Here is a 15,343-nt window from a genome sequence, read left to right on the forward strand (position 1 = left end):
CCCACTTTCTCACCCACTCCCTACACACTAAGGGTAATTTCGCAGAGGGCCAATTAACCTACAACCCTCACGTCTTTGGAATGTGGGAGGAAACCGGAACAGCCTCTGACAAAAGTTATTTTGCAAGTAATTATACAATCCCTTCGGAAACTCCCCATTGATTCCTGCTCCACTGGTGTCAAATAAATTCTCCTTCCCCAGCCCTGTATGTTGATGATCAGAGGATACTTGTGCCGTACAGTTTATGAACCTCCTTTGATTAGATGGTATTTTCCAGGGTTCCCTTGGGATATACAGGCCGCCAAAGCGCTTTAATTGAAAGGAGGTGAGGAGGAATTTCTTTAGCCTGAGGGCGGTGAATCTGTGGAATTCATTGCCCCAGGCGGCTGTGGAGGCCAAGGTGTTTTTAAGTTGGAGATGAACAGTTTCTTGGTTAGTGCGGGTGTCAGGGGTCATGGGGAGAAGGCAGGAGAGGGAGAGATAGATCAGGCATGATTGAATGGGAGAGTAGACCTGATGGGCCGAATGGCCGAATTCTGCTCCTAGAAGGTATGAACATGTGAACAATTGGAGTGTGAGGCTTCTACACCTGTCACCATTCACGTTTCTTCGGAAAATTTAACTCTCGGTCAGAACACTTCCTTCTGACACAAACCTGTTCCTCTTTATTTTTCCAAATTAAACGAGTTTTGAAGAGGAACATGATTCAGAAATGTGGTCAAAGAGGAGTACTGGTGTTTCAGAGTCTGTACGTGGCACATGAACAAATTCATTCATTCAAGGAGGGGCCATGGGCAAGTTATTTGAACTAACTGGCTTGTTAGGTCTCTTTGAGGGAACATCTAAAGTCCACTGCACTGCATAAGACTTGGATCACTCAAATAGCCAGAGCTGATGTGAACAATTCTCTCTGCAAATGGCTTCAGTGAATCAGATGGATTAAAAAAAATGTTTACTGTATCTCTAAACTAAACGAGACATTACCTTCTCTCCCAGGGTGTATGTTTGAAGCCATTAGATGTTTGCTGGTGTTGATTTCTCTGATCTGGATTTGAAGAAGGGTCCCAACCTGAAACGTCACCCATCCTTTTTCTCTGAATTAGCCTAGCACTTCGGATTTTTTTGCAAGACAGTTTCATATTACCATTGCTGATCTTTATTCCACATTGGGTGACCCAGTGGTGCAGCTGGGGGAGTTGCTGTCTCACTGTGCCAGAGACCCGGGATTTATCCTGACCTCGGGTGCTGTCTGTACGGAGTTTGCACGTTCTCCCTGTGATCACATCGATTTCTTCTGGGTGACTTTAGACTTTAGAGATACAGACCCACTGAGTCTGCGCCAACCAGTGGTCACCCTGAACACTAGCACTATCCTACACACTAGGGACAATTTCCACTTTTTACAGAAGACAATTAACCTCCAAACATGCACATCTTTAGAGTGTGACAGGCACCTGGAGAAACCCACGCAGTCACAGGGAGAACGTGCAAACTCTGTACAGACAGCACCCTTAGTCAGGATTGAACCCAGGTCTCTGGTGCTGTAAGGCAGCAACTCTACCGCTGCGCCACTGTGCCGCCCGTGGGTGCTTTGGTTTCCTCCCACATCCCCAAGTCGTGCGGGTTTGTAAGTGAATTACCCCTCTGTAAATTGACCCTAATGTGTAGGGAGTGGATAAGAGAGTTGGAGAACACAGAAATGGTGCGAACATTCAGCGTGGATCCGGGGGCCGAAGGGCCTGTTTCTGTGCTTGGTCTCAAAACTAAATTTAGGTAACTGGTTGAAAAAAATCCCATTTATGCCATAGTAAGATATGAACTAATTAGTGTTGCTCTAGATCTTAACATAATTAGTTCAGTACTTTAACCACTGAACCACCATGAGATGAAATACTGCAGAATTTAGCTTTATTGTCAGGTACAGCAAAAAGTTTTGTTTTGCATGCTGTTCAATTAGATCAGATGTACTATACATAAATACAATCAAGCCAAACTCAAGTACAATAGGTAGAGCAGAGGGGAAGATACCGAGTGCAGAATCTAGTTCTCAACATGGTAGGACATCAGTTTCTTAGATAAAGTTCAGTGTCTGCAATGGGGTAGAGGTGAATCGGAGGTGAATCCATATCCTAGCTTGCGGAAGGACCATTCAGAAGCCTGATAACAGTGGGGAAGAAGCAGTTCCTGAGTCTGGCGGTGTGCGCTTTCAAGCTTCTGTACCTTCTGCTGGGTGGGAGTGGGGCGAAGAAGAAATGACAGGGTTAGGATAAGTCTTTGATTATGTTGGCTGCTTTTCCAAGGCAGCGTGGAGTCAATGGTGGGGAGTCTGGTCCGTGTGATGGACTGGGCTTTGCCCACAACTCTGCAGTTTCTTGCGGTCTTGGGCAGAGCGGTTCCCAATCCAATCTGTGATGCAAAGTGACAGTGTACTCTCTATGGGTCAAAACATTCATAAATATCTCTCCCTTCTCCACGGCCTTAGCATCAGAAGTTCCCATTTTCACACCCGTGGATGTGTTGGGAATTGGCCCTCTCCTGGTCAGTCAAACAGTGATAGGGATCAGAGCGGCATCTAAGGCAGAGACCTATGTCACATCATATAACAAATGCACTAGCTTGCTGTGAACATTGGGGTGGGATAAGGAGGCACTTTAATCATTGAACGTCAAAGAAGCGTTTGTTGTTTATGATAGAAAATTTTAGGAGGCCATTCGACCCACTGAGCCTGTGGCGGCCCCAATGAGTCATTGATACTATCACATCCGATATCAACATAGCATTGAAAATAGAAAATGCTCACCTCAGCTAACTTATAGGCTGGTTTCTCACATCTCTGTGGTGCAAGGATGAAAGTATTGATGAATCTGCAGTCGCTGACTCAGTCTACCAGAGTTGGGGCTTTCCATTAGTTACATTGAATACTCTGTCAGTTACCGGCAATGGGGAGGGCTATCTGTACATCAGATGGATAGCCATCTTAATACTTGGAGGAGCTGACTGTGCCGGCTCAGATCAGGAGTGGGCGGCCGGCATAGATCAATTCTGTTGAATCTGGGGGCAGAGTTACGAGGTCTGGTGACTTACTGCTGCTGCGATTTCCTCGTGACCTTTTAAGTTTGGTTTAATTTAGTTTAGTTTGGAGATACAGCACAGAAACAGGCCCTTCAGCCCACCGAGTCCACGCCAACCAGTGATCACCCCGTGCACTAGGACTATGCTACAATTAGGGACATTTTACCATCTTTACCGAAGCCAATGGCCCTGCAAACCTGCACGTCTTTGGAGTGTGGGAGGTAATCGGAGGACCCAGTGACAGTTGACACTTTAGGTCAGGACCCTTCTAAAGGCTGTCAGGCCAGTTCTTATTTTCTTGCCTCTTACTTTCTCCTTCAAGGATTTGCCCAGATTCTTTATACGTCCTGAAGCTCCACAGCTCCGCTATTGCCTCCTTTCCCCCATTTATAACCTGGACAGAGTCCCCCTTGTCCTCATCTTCCACCCCATCAGCCGTCGCATACAGCATATAATCCTCCAACATTTTCGCCACCTCCAAAGGTATCCCACTACAGGCCACATCTTCCCATCTCCACCCATTTCTGCTTTCTGCAGAGACGTTCCCTCCGCAACTCCCTGGTCAACTCGTCCCTTCCCACCCAAACTACCCCCTCCCCGGATACTTTCCCCTGCAACCGCAGGAGATGCAACACCTGTCCCTTTACCTCCCCCCTCAAGTCCATCCAAGGACCGCGTCAGTCATTTCAGGTGAGGCAGAGGTTCACTTGCACCTCCTCCAACCTCATTTACTGTATCCTCTGTTCCAGGTGTCCTGTTCATCGGTGAGAACAAGCGCAATTTTGGCGATCGTTTTGCTGATCACCTCCGCTTAGTCCACCTTACCCTACAGTATTGATCTCCCGGTTGCTCAGCACTTTAACTCCCCCTCACGTTCCTAATCTGACCTTTTTGTCCTGGGCCTCCTCCATTGTCAGAGTGAGGCCCAGTGCAAATTGGAGGGACAGCAACCACATATTTTGCTTGGGCAGCTTACACCCAAGCGGTATGAACATTGACTTCTCTAACTTCAGATAGCCCTTGCTTTCCCTCTATCTCCATCCCCTCCCCCTTCCCAGTTCTACCACCAGTCTTCCTGTCTCCGACTACATTCTATCTCTGCCCCACCCACTCCCCTGACATCAGCCTGAAGAAGGGTCTCGACCCAAAACATCACCCATTCCTTCTCTCCAGGGATGCTGCCTGTCCCGCTGAGTTACTCCAGCATTTTGTGTATACCTTCCTTTATTCTATTGTAATTAATTTATTGTATGTAAAGACATACAAGGAGTTTGATTTGTCATACAGTCAAGACACACAACTACATAAAAGTTAACATAAACATCCACCACAATGCCTCGCCCACATTCCTCACTGTGATGGAAGGCAATAAAGTCCAATCTTCTTTCCCCCTTATTCTCCCGCAGACGGGGCAGGTGAACCATCCTCAGTCAGGGCGATCGAAGATCCCGCGTCGGAGCGGTCGAAGCCCTTGCGGCTTGAAGCGCCCGAAGTCGGTCCCTAACCAAGGCCACCCGTTCTATATTTACGCTTTGGCTTTTGATACCACAGAATAGCTCTTTAGATAAGAAAAGACAATTGTTCCACTATTCCACAAATTCGAGTGCCCGCAGGTCCTACAAATGGCAATCAGATAAACCAAGAAGCAGGGTGCTGGAGTAACTCAGTGAGTCAGACAGCATCTCTGGAGAACATGGATAGGTGTCGGGATGTCTGGACCTTTCTTCAGACAATGAGTGGACTGGCCCCTAGCGAGTCCATTTGAAGTCAGCTGTTCAAGTCCCTAACCAAACTCCATGCCAATCTCTAAACATTTCTTCAGTCATATGTAAACCCAGAGAAACAAACCCAAACACATGGGTGAAAATAATGTGCATCCTTGGACATTTATCAACGCTGACATGGCACTGTGGTTAACCAAGAATTTCCCAATCAATTCAAAAATGTTGCAAATTCTCTCCCCTGAGGTTTGGCTGCAACGTTATAACAGGATCTTTGTCAGCACCAACCATCTGCTCTTTGCCATTGTTGGCAAGATATCAGGAGTGGAGTAAGAACGAGAGGAGGGGACAATCTCCACCGCCATACGTTGGGTTCATTAACCGACCATAAGGATGTCTTGCTCGTATAGAATGTCGCAACACATTTGGCAGAAGGTCGGAATAGGCAAGAAATGGGTTCTAGAACTCAGTTGAAAGTGTAATGAGGACGTATTTATCTAGCATCTTTCATATCCCTCGCAGCATATCCCAATGCAGTATTCATCCAGTGAGTTGTGATTTAGTTTAGAGATAGTTTAGGGATACAGCGTGGAAACAGGCCCTTCGGCCCACGAGTCCATGCCGACCAGGGATCGCCCCGGACACTAGTTCTATCCTAGGGTAGGATAGTCAGGATTGAACCCAGGTCTCTGGCGCTGTAAGGCAGCAACTCTACCACTGCGTCACTGTGTTGCTCAAATATGGCCAATAGAGGAAGTGGTTACATCGACTCATGCAAACCAAAACGTCACTGTACGCGGGGCAGCACGGTGGCGCAGCGGTAGAGCTGCTGCCTAACAGCGCCAGAGACCTGGGTTCGATCTTGACTACGGGTGCTGTCTATACGGAGTTTGTATGTTCTCCCCCTGACCACGTGGGTTTTCCCAGGTGCTCCGTTTCCTCCCACATTCAAAGGACACACAGGTTTGTAGGTTAATTGGATTTGGTAAAATTGTAAATTGTCACCAGTGTGTTGCATTGTGCCAGTGTGTGGGGATCACAGAACGGCCTGGATTCAGTGATCCGATGGGCATGTTTCTGCAGTGCATCTCTAAACTAAACTAAACTAAAACTAATCCTTTAGCGTGGCTGACCATTGATTCTATGTAATCCCACCTTCTCATCCACTCCCTATAGATTCCGGGCAATCTTTTTAAAAACAATGGCCAGTTAACCTACAAACCTGAGACACAAAGTGCAAGAGTCACTCAGCAGATCAGGCAGCATCTTTGGAGAACATCGATAGTATCTGGGCGAGACACTTTGTCTGAAAAAGGGTCTGACCCAAAACACCATCTATCCTTGTTTTCCAGAGGTGCTGCCTAATCCACTAAATTATTCAGCACTTTGTGTCTTTTTTCATTCACCGGCATCTGAAGTTCCTTGCGTCTTCAAACTACCAACCCCCATGTTTTTGTGACGTTGGGGGAAACCGGAGCACCCGAAGGAAACCCACGCGATCACAAGGAGAATATGCAAACTCCACACAGACAGTACGTGAGGTCAGGGTCGAACTCTGGTCTCTGGTGCTGTGAGGCAGCCACTCTACCCGCTGCACCACTGTGCCATCCCTAATAACAAACTAATACCCATTATATATCTGAACCAAGCACGTACAGTGGAAAGGGTTGTTCACAGAGTACTGTGTCTTCATATGTGTGTTGCTGCTGCAAGTAGGAATTTCATTGTTCTGTTTCAGGACATTTGATAATAAAACACTCATAGTCATAGTCAAATAGTGTGGGAACAGGCCCTTTGGCCCAACTTGCCCACATTGACCAACATATCCCATCTACACTATTCCCACCTGCCTGTGTTTGGCCCATATTCCTCTAAACCAGTCCTATCCATGTAGCTGTGTAAATGTTGTGATTGTACCTGCCTGAACTGCCTCTACTGACAACTCGTTCCATCCACCCACCAACCTTTGTGTAAATGTTACCCTTCAGATTCCCGTTAAATATTTCCCCCGTCACCTTAAACCTATGTCCTCTGGTTCTCGATTCCCCTACTCTGGGTAAAAGAATCTGTGCGTGTACCCGATCTATTCCTCTCATGATCGTATACACTTCTATAAAATCACCCCCCATCCTCCTGTGCTCCAAGGAATAAAGCCCTAGACTGTCCACTCTCTCCCTATAGCTCAGGCCCTCGAGTACTGGCAACATCCTCGTAAATCTTCTCTGCACCCCTTTCCAGCTTGACAACATCTTTATATGGTGACCAAATCTGAACACAATACTCTAAATGTCTGAAGAAGAGTCTTGCCCGCAAAATGTCACCTATTCCTTTCCTCCAGAGCTGCTGCCTGACCCATTGAGTTACTCCGGCCCTTTGTGTCCGACTTTGGTTTAAATCAACATTTACATTTCCTACCTACACAAACTAAATGTGGCCTCATCAATGTTGTTTATAACTGCAACCTGGCCTCCCAACGTCTATACTCACTCTTGACACCTCGTGTTCATAAGTTCTAGGAACAGAATTAGGCCATTCGGCCCATCAAATTTATTCTACCATTCAATCATGGTTGATCTATCTTTCCCCCTCAACCTCATTCTCCTGCCTGCTCCCCGTAACCCCTGAATCTATCAATCTCTGCCTCTTGACATTCTTTATTTTCAGCTCCCGATCTTTCCTGTCTCTGGAGCAACCAACTCCCCAAATTTGCCACCAAATATAATCATCTTCAGTGCCCAGAGACTGAAGGGCTGGAGTTTCTCCCTAAGCCCCTTTGTCTCCATTCCTTTAGCATACTGCTTCAAACCTCCCACAGAGAACACCTGTCCCAGTATCACTCTGTGAAGTACAAAGGGACCTTATACAATGTAAAACAGGGCTATTTGTTGTTGTTTTTGTTTCTCCCCCGAGATTTGAATCCAACGGCTGAAACAGATGCTGGAGGAATGTTGCCTGAACTAGGCGGCAGCGTGGTGTAGGTTAGGTGTGGGATGTAGTTGTCAGGTTCCCGTGCCAGTCAGATGAATTATTTCAGGCCACATGAACTTTAAAGCCCTTGATCCGAAGTTAAGTACGGCGGCAACTGCAATATTTGCTGAGGAAACTTTTTGGTTTAGTTTAGAGATCCAGAGCAGAAACAGGCCCTTCGGCCCAACATTTCCATGCTGACCAGCGACCCCTGCACACTAGCACTATCCTATACATTAGGGACAATTTACAATCTTTACCAAAGTCACAGTGGCACAGTGGCTAGTAGAGCCGCTGCCTCACAGCGCCAGACGCTCTGGTTCAATCCTGACCATGGGTGCTATCTGTATGGAGTTTGCACATTCTCCCTGTGACCTGCGTGGGTTTTCTCCGACTGCTCCGGTTTGCTCGTACACTTCAAAGACTTACAGGTTTGTAGGCTAATTGGCTTTGGTAAAATTGTAAATTGTCCCTAGTGTCTAGTCTAAACTAAACTAAACTGAACTAAACTAGGGCTGATTGTTGGTCAGTGTGGACTTGGTGGGCCGAAGGGCCTGTTTCCCCACTGTACCTCTAAACTAAACTAAACTAAACAAATGTAATGGCTTAATTTTGACAATAACACCCACACCCCAAAACAAAGGGGAAAGGTTCGGTGGATTGGCATTGTTTATGCTCAAAGATGTCAACCCTCTCAATCATGTGCTTAAATGATTGGGTTTTAATCTAGAGACCTTGATTACAGCTCCAGAATCATAAATTCAATCTCACCCATGGGAGCTGAGAAATATATTCAAATAATTAAACAAATCTGGAATAAATACAACAAATGCCAGTGACAATCTCCATGGTTGGGTTGTTGCAAAAATGCTTTTGGTTTTCTTTGCCCCGTTTGGCCGGTGACTGACTCTAGTCTAGTTAACTCTTAATTTCACAGGTTCCTAAATGTTGTCAGAAAACACCAACTCCTCTACGTCTGTAGAACGTTTAGGAAGTTCAGCATGTCCCCAACAACTCTCACCAAATTCTACAGATGCGCCGCAGGAAGCATTTTATCGGGATGCATATCAACAGAGTTTGGCAACAGTTCCATTCACGACCGCAAGAAATGGCAGGGAATTGTGGATGCTACCCAGACCATCACGCAAACCAACCTCCCTTCCATTGGCTTCATCTACACCACGCTGCCTCGGCAAGGCCACCAGCATAATGAAGGACCAGTCTCATCCCGGTCACTCCTTCACTTGGACAGGTACATGGGTAGGATAGATTTCAAGGCTTTTTGGTTTAGAGAAACAGGCCCCTCGGCCCACCGAGTCCATGCCGACCAGCGATCCCCACACAATAACTCTATCCTACACTCACTAGGGACAATATACAATTTTACAGAAGCCAATTAACCTACAAACCTGTATGTCTTTGGAGTGTGGGAGGAAACTGGAGCACCCGGAGAAAACCCACGCAGGTCACGGGGAGAATGTAGAAACTCCGTACAGACAGTACCCGTCGTGGGGATCAAACCCAGGTCTCTGGCAACTATCCTGTCACTGCATCACCCATGCGTCCTTATGGGCTAAACGCAGGCAGGTGGGACTAGTGTAGTTGGGGCATGTTGATTGGCGTGGGCAAGTTGGGCCAAAGGGCCTCTATCCATGCTGTATGACTCTATAACTGTCAGAGAATATAGAAGATAGACTATAGAAGACTAACAGTAACAGCAAGGCCCACAATGTCCTTGCTGAGCATGATGCCAAGTTAAACTAATCTCCTCTGCCGGCATGTAATCCACATTCCTCCATTCCCTGTGTATATATGTGCCTATCCAAAAGTCCCTTAAACGCCACTATTGTATCTGTCTCCAGGACCACTCCTGGCAAGCACGTTCCTGGCATTTTTTGTTTATATGCAACACAAACAACAGAGCTCCCAGCACAGATCCCTGCGGAACCCCACTGATCACAGACTTCCAGCCAGAGCAACACTTCCACCACAACCCTCTCTCTGTCCTCTATGATTATGCCTGTTCTGCATCCAAAAGACAAGTCACTGTGAATCACGAACCTTAACGTTTTCAGGTTACTAAGAGGGACTAATATGTGGATTGTAGGGGTCATAGGAAGGTAAGGACACTGTGTGTAATGTAGGAACTGGAATCAAAGGGTTTTGATTGATTGACGGACATTTATAGCATGGAAATAGGTGCTTGGGCCCAGGGAGTCCATAGCGCCCATCAATCATCCCTTCACACTACCTCTACATTATCCCACCTTCTCATCCACTTCCAAACAAAACCATACGATACAATATAACTTTATTCAACCCCGGAGGGAAATTGGGTCTGCCATACGTCATAACACACAACAATGTACATAAAAAATGGAAATTAAAATTAAATAAAAATTGAAAAAGTGAAAAAGGACAAGCGACTGCTGGCTGGCAGCCATTTGCACAGCGCTTTATCTGGAACAAACGAACGAAAACAAACAAACAAACGCAGGCTTATCCCCTGGCCAGAGGATTCTAAAACTATTGTCCCTCCCCCCCCTGGCCCATACCGGGTCCCCCTTTGCCCTTCTATCATCCCTCACAGCGGTTCCCTCCACACCGGGTCTCCATTGTTCTTCAAGGAGGTCCCCCTCTATGCCAGGTCTCCATTGTCTTACCCTCCCCCCTCACGCTCATTAACTGCTGATCGCGCTATCATCGGCCATCGCATCGACCTCTCCATAACACTGCCGAGTCACGAGGCCTCCATGGTGCCAACCCGGGCCCCAGCCGCGGGCTCCGTTGGCCACTCCGCCTGACACAGCGAGGAGGAGATGCGCTGTGATGGATGTCTGTGTAAATTGGGAAACTGACGAGGCAGGAATTTCTGAGTAACTGAACTACAGTTACTGTTAAATCAGGAAATGTTAATGTCCCTAGTGGGAAAAGTATGGGAGGCCAACTATAGTATTTATATTTGTCGAATAAACTATTTAGAGACCCATCAAAGCCAAGTTAGTAGCAGTCACAAACTCTAAGGCAACAGTTCACCACTGGGGAAGCTTTGCAGCAGACTCACTCCTGGTTCCACTCCACGCTTATCATGCCCATACACTTGTCTGTTTCTGCAGTGGGTCATGTACCTGCAGGTGAGGAAAAGTCCCGACCCAAAATATCCATTCCCTCCACAGATGCTGCCTTGCCCGCTGAGTTACTCCAGCACTTTGCATTTTGCTCAAACAAAAGTAGTGAAACATTAACGTGTGTGTGTATGTATGTGTGATGGTGCGTGTATTAGTGTGTGTGCAATGGTGTGTGTGTTGGTGTATATGTGTTTCTGTGTATGATGGTGTGCATGTTGGTATATGTTTTTATTGTGTATACGTCGGTGTGTGTATATGCTTCTGTGTGTGGCGTGTGTGTATACATGTGCATATATGCTCGTTGTTTGTGTTTGCATATATATGTGTGTGTGTGTGTGGTCTGTGCGTGCGTGTGTGCACGTGTTTGTGCTCGGGTGCATAGCAGTGGTTTAGGTGATTACTAAGGCCACAGTTTATAAATGAGAGATGCCCCTCACAATGTATGAAGCCCTAGAGTTGAAGACGGTCGCTATGACTCACGATCATTCCAGAAGATTATCCACAGTCAAGGCCAGTTTACAAAAATAAAACATTCTCGGTGCTAATTTCTGTCCCATTTTTACTTTGTAAATTTAAGATGATGGAGGTTAGGTTCTTACTGATAACAAATATTTCCCTGTCCCCACTTGCAGGCTGTGTTGTTGGTTGTATTGGATACAAAGCATGATCCCCTTCCCATCTGTCTGTGGTTGAACATTACACCACCGCTCTCCTGTAAAGCTATTATTATTTCCGCTTGATGTTTTTAGAATCTGGGTATCACTGAGTTATTGGAGACACAGGAAACTGCAGATATTGAAATCTTGAGCAAACACTGCAGAGAGTTAAAGATGTAGCGCAGTCCATCACACAGATCAGACTTCCTACCATTGACCTTTGTGTCCTGCCTCAGTTTAATAGAGTCATACAACATGGATGCTCTGCTTTCCTCCCACCCTCCAAAGACGTACAGGTCTGTAGGTTAATTTGGCTTCTGTAATTTATCCTTGGTGCGTAGGATCCATCATCCCACCGTGCCTGACGTCTGCCACAATCATCCCACTACCAAAAAAGCCTGTTATCAGCGGCCTTAACGACTGTCGACCGGTCGCTCTCACACCAGTCATCATGATGTGTTTCGAGAGACTGGTCCAGCAGCACATCAAAGCCAGCCTCCCGCCCACCTTCGATCTACACCAGTTTGCCTACAGAGCAAATAGGTCCACTGAGGATGCCATCGCCACTGCTCTTCACACTGCACTGACCCACCTCGAACACCAGGGGAGGTATGTGAGGATGCTTTTCATTGACTTTAGCTCCGCCTTCAATACCATCATTCCCAGCAGACTGGTCACCAAACTCATGGATTTAGGACTCTCCCAACCCATCTGCCTCTGGATCAAGGACTTTCTGTCTAACCGCCCCCAGACCGTCAGACTGGGCCATCACCTCTCCACCCCCATCACACTCAGCACCGGCTCCCCACAGGGTTGTGTGTTGAACCCCCTCCTCTACACCCATGATTGTGCCCCCGCCCACTCCACCAACACCATCATCAAGTTTGCGGACGACACGACTGTGGTTGGATGTATCTCAGGAGGAGATGAGACAGCCTACAGGGAGGATGTCCAAAGACTGGCAGCGTGGTGTTCAGACAACAACCTCATCCTAAACCCCCCCCCCCCCCCCCAACTGGGCTCTGACCCGCGACGTGAGGTTTCTCTCACCGACCCGTGAGGCACTGACCAGGCCCCAGCCCCGGGCTTCTCCACGGCCATCCCCAAGGCATCGGGATTGCGTACTCTCGACAAAGGCCTCCGGGCACATTCCCAGTTTACGTCCACAGCCCGGCAGGAAGCCTGCTACACACTGGGGGCAATAACCTACAAATCCGTGTGTCTGGGATGTTGGAAAAAAATGGAGTTCCCATAGAAAACCCACGCGGTCACAGGGAGAACGTGCAAACTCCGTACAGACAGTACCCGTGGCCTGGATCGAACCCAGATCTCTGATGTTGTAAGGCAGCAACTCTACCGCTGTGCCACTGTGCCACGCAAACACACTTTGGGGGCAATTTACAGAGACCAGTCCATCTACAAGCCCGCATGTCTTTACGACGTGTGAGGAAACCAGAACACCCAGAGGAAATAATTTGGTCACAGGGAGAACATGCAAACTCCCGAGGTCAGGATTGAACCCAGGTCTCCGGCGCTGTGAGGCAGAGGCTCCAGCGGCCAACGTGTAATGCATGGGCTGTCTTTACAAGGGCACCGCTCAGCAGTCTATACCCACTTTATTTCTGCCAACAGCTTCAATCCAGACTTTTCTTTTTATTTTCAGAGATTGTAAGGCCACTCCCTGCAACATTACTTTTCACCAGGAATGCTATTTACTCTTCACACAAATCACCATGGCAACCTCTGACATAATGCACGCCTGCCAAGGAAATGAATAGGGAATGAATTTAACGTTGGGAACTGATACTGTTTAAAGGAGAAGGTATATGATGTCCGGCCTTCCTTGACGCAGAGTCTTGGTTTGGTCCAGGTCTGAGTTTGAAACAAGCCCGGGGAACATTGCAAAGAAAGTAATTTGTCACGTCTGGCTGCAGTCTAACTTTGATCAGTCAGCGATTCAAAACGTACAAGAAAACATTTAAACCATTCTACAATCTATATTAGTGACTAAAACGAGGCGAATAATTGATGGTGAAACTAAGATGGCACTAAGATGGGTGGGATTTTTAGATGGCAAAAATAGTTGTCAAAAATTACAGCAGGGTCTTGATCAGTTGGGCAAGTGGCCTGAAGATTGGTTAATGCTGAATGCAGGTAGGTGCAAGGTGTTGCTTTTGGGAAGCTGAACCAGGGCAGGACCTTCACAGTGAATGGCAGGACCCTGGGGAGTGTTGTAGAGCAGAGTGATCTAGGAGTGCAAGTACATAATGCCATGAAAGGTGATCACATGTAGATAGGGTGGTTGGAAGGCTTTTGTCACATTGGCCTCCATCTGTAAGGGTATTGAGTATAGTAGTTGGGATGTTATATTACAGCTGTACAAGACAATGGTGAGGCCACATTTGGAGTATTGTTTGACGTGCAGGTTTGCAGGGTAATTGGCTTCATTAAAAATTGTAAAATTGGCCCTATTGTGTTGGATAGTGCTAGTGTATGGGGTGATCGTTGATCGGCATGGACCCAGTGCGCAGAAGGGCCTGCTCCCGCTCTGTATCTCTAAAGTATCATATAGTCACACACACAGACATCCACAAATATGTAAACCCCACATCCACACACACATGTAGATCCAATCATATATCTACATACACAGGCACGGACACGCTCAGATACATCTACACATCCCGTACATCCACCCAGACATGCACACAAACACATGCTCGTGCATACACGCATACGCACAGAGACACATTCTGCAACATCTACACACATCCACACACTTAGACACATACATGCATCATATAGACACACACCTTGCGCACTGTGAATCATCAAGGGAGGTGCCCATGGCTGTCACAGTGAGTGAGGAGTGAGCTCTGTACAAGTGAATCATTCAGATGGATCAATCACTCATTCCTTTCCCATTATTAGCCGGTGATGAGAAACAAGGCACAAAGGAGCTGGAGTCGCAGATCATAGGAAGGCTATGAACAGAAAGGCAAATGAAGTCAGTCCCGTCCCCCTTTTTCAGGAACAGCTTCTTCCCGACCAAGGATATTCACCCCATCGCCCATCCTGTGTGCAGTCCAGACCTCCCATCTACCCTTTTGGAGAACCTCGATCTATCTTTAATCGGACATTACTGGACTTTATCTTGCACTAAACGTTATTCCCTTCATCATGTATCTGTACACTGTGGACAGCTTTATTGTAATCACGTTTTGTCTTTCCGCTGACTGGTTAGCATGCAACACAGGTTTTTCACTGTACCTTTGTACACATGGCATTTAACAAAATTAATTCCCCTCCCCCGCATTTTCTCCTCATAAAAGGTGGCACAACGGTGGAGTTGCTGCCTTACAGTGCCAGAGCTCAGAGCTCAATCCCGATTACGGGTGCTGTCTGTATGGAGTTTGTCCGTTCTCCTTGTGACCGTGTGCGTTTTCCCCAGGTGCTCCAGTTTCCTCCCGCACTCCAAAGACGTGCAGGTTTGTAGGTTAATTGGCTTGGTAAAATTGTGAATTGTCCCTAGTGTGTGTAGGATAGTGTTAGCATGCGGTGATTGCTGGTCGGTGCGGACTCAGGGGGCCAAAGGGCCTGTTTCTGCGCTGTATCTCTAAACTAAACAAGATATAAAGCAGGGCTGCAGAGAAGGAACATAGTGGGAAATCTGTCACAGAGCTAGCACCAATACAATGGGCCAAATTCCCTCTTCAATGCCGTTTGATTTAATGAAGAGAGGCAACGGTTTAAATCTTGACTTGTAATCAAGACTATGACCATTTACAAACAGCATATG

The sequence above is a fragment of the Leucoraja erinacea genome, chromosome 21 (genome assembly GCF_028641065.1).
Source record: "Leucoraja erinacea ecotype New England chromosome 21, Leri_hhj_1, whole genome shotgun sequence".
NCBI lineage: Eukaryota > Metazoa > Chordata > Chondrichthyes > Rajiformes > Rajidae > Leucoraja > Leucoraja erinaceus.